Raw genomic sequence first — 2,500 nt, 5'->3', positions numbered from 1 at the left:
GGAGGTGTATGAGGGACCCACCTCCCCGGCTCGTGGAACAGAGACGAGCTGGAGTGAAGATGTGGATTATCCTGAAACCCTGAGTGGCGTAAGTCAGCTCTCATCCCTTACTGGATCGTCCGAGTTGGAGAATACAGCTGACACTTGTCCTGGGACTCCTGTGGTGAGAATGCCAGGTGACCATCTAATATGTCCATGCTGTACCACTCGGGCAGGCAATATGACGAGTTTGATTGACCATCTAAAGAGAGTCCATGGGAAAAAGAAGATCATTTTCCAATGTTCCCGTTGTGGGAAGACAAATGAGAAACATCATAGTATCTCATGCCACATCCCGAAATGCAAAGGAGTTCAAGAGGCTATCCAAACAGAGGGGTTTACCTGTGAAGAATGTAAGAAGTCGTTTAAGACAAAAATTGGCTTGGGACAACATAAAAGATTAGTTCACCCAATTTTGAGAAATAAGGAAAGAATTGAAGCGTCTCGCCCTAAAGAGATCTCCAAACGAGGTGCACATAAGCAAATTTGGTCTGAAGAGGAGACGGAAATTCTAAAAAAACTATGTCAAGAATTTGAAGGGAGGAGAAATATTAACAAATTGATCGCTGAGAAATTGACAACTAAGACAGCAAGACAGATTAGTGATAAAAGAAGACAGTTAAAAGGAACTTTGATGCCGGAAGAAGAGAAAACATCAGAGGAAATTAAGAAATTAAAGGAGGAGATTGAGATCCCGTCATCGGGGGAGGGGGAGTTGTTAACCCACTATAAAAAGACTATTAGAGAAAAAATTGCATCGGGGAAGCTGCCTATTCTTAAAAACATGTATAAAGAAATAATAGAAGGTGAAAAAGACCCATTAAAAATACTTAATGAAGTAGTAAAGGATGAATATTTGTATTTGTTTGACAAAATAGTTGAGCGCAAAACACTAAAGAAGAGCCAATGCAACCCGCAGCAAAAGAAAACAAAGAAGGAATGGATGAAAAGAAGAGCTAAAAAGCGTGGAGAATTTCTTCGTTTTCAACGCCTTTTTCGACTAGATCGAGAAAAGCTGGCTAACATCATTTTGGACGAGAAAGACTCTGCACAATGTACCATTCCCTTGGAAGAAATTAGTAACACCTTTAGATCTAGGTGGGAGTCTCAGAACATATTTCAAGGACTTGGAGCATTTCAATCTATAGGACGGGCAATTAATTCGGCTTTTAAAGAAATGATTACAGAGAAAGAGATCCGTAAGAATATCAAGGAAATGAATAAGAAATCAGCACCTGGTCCTGATGGGATTAACCTGAAGGCCTTACTTAAAATGGACCCAAATTGTGAAGAGATTAAAGAACTGTTTAATTTGTGGCTATTGACTGGTAAGATTCCGGATGTGATGAGAGAATGTCGAACAATTTTAATACCAAAGTCATCAGCGCCCGAACGCCAAAATGACATTAACAACTGGCGGCCAATTACTATTGGTTCCATCATTCTGAGGCTCTACTCTAGAATCTTAACTGCGAGGTTGGCAAAGGCGTGTCCTATTAATCCTAGACAAAGAGGTTTTATTAGATCTTCAGGATGTGCGGAAAATTTAAAATTACTACAATTATTAATTAGGAGTGCAAAAAATCAAAAGAAATCCCTTGGAGTTGTTTTTGTTGATTTGGCTAAAGCTTTTGATTCTGTAAGTCATACTCATATTTTAGAAGTGTTGAAACAGAAGGGTTTGGACGATCATATAATAAGTTTAATTAAGGACTTTTATGAGAACATTTACACTACAATTAAAACTAAGGAAGGGGAGACGGAAGCAATAGGGATAAAAACTGGTGTGAAACAGGGCGACCCCATGTCACCAATTCTATTTAATTTATGTATTGATCCTTTGTTATGCAAATTGGAAGAGTGTGGGGAGGGATTTTCATATGAGAAGGGTAAAATAACTACTTTGGCTTTTGCAGACGATCTGGTGTTGCTAAGTAGCTCTCACGAAGGAATGGAGAAGAATATTAAAATTTTGGAAGCATTTTGTGATTTAACTGGATTAAAAACTCAAGGTGAAAAATGCCATGGTTTTCTTGTACAACCAACTAAAGATTCATATACCATCAATGATTGTCTTCCATGGCTTGTAAGTGGTACTCCTTTAAATATGATCCACCCTGGCCAGTCAGAGAAATATCTTGGCCTTCAAATTGACCCTTGGGTGGGGATAGCTAAGCCTGAATTACAGAAAAAGTTAGAAATTTGGCTCAATCGTATAGAAAGAGCCCCTTTGAAACCATTTCAAAAATTGGATATATTAAAAGTATACACGGTGTCTAGACTGATCTACTTAGCAGACCAGGCGAATGTAAAATCTACTAATTTGGAAGAAATGGATTTAATGATTCGAAATAGGGTAAAAAAAATGGTTACATCTCCCACCTTGTACCTGTGATGGCATCTTGTATTCCAGTTCAAAAGATGGCGGTTTAGGATTAACCCGATTGGCTGGGTTAATCCC

The 2,500-nt window shown here is 38.6% G+C and overlaps 1 pseudogene; it reads left to right on the top strand.

The window, feature by feature from the left end:
* The window catches only part of LOC137460735 (28S ribosomal RNA), an 8,468-nt pseudogene that overhangs the window by 3,464 nt on the left and 2,504 nt on the right, over positions 1 to 2,500 (top strand).

Source organism: Melanerpes formicivorus, unplaced genomic scaffold (assembly GCF_026170545.1).
Source record: "Melanerpes formicivorus ecotype bairdi unplaced genomic scaffold, bMelFor1.0.p_v2 SCAF_728, whole genome shotgun sequence".
Taxonomy (NCBI): Eukaryota; Metazoa; Chordata; class Aves; order Piciformes; family Picidae; genus Melanerpes; species Melanerpes formicivorus.
Note: the sequence above shows the minus strand (reverse complement) of the source record. Positions and strands in the feature narration are given on the sequence as shown.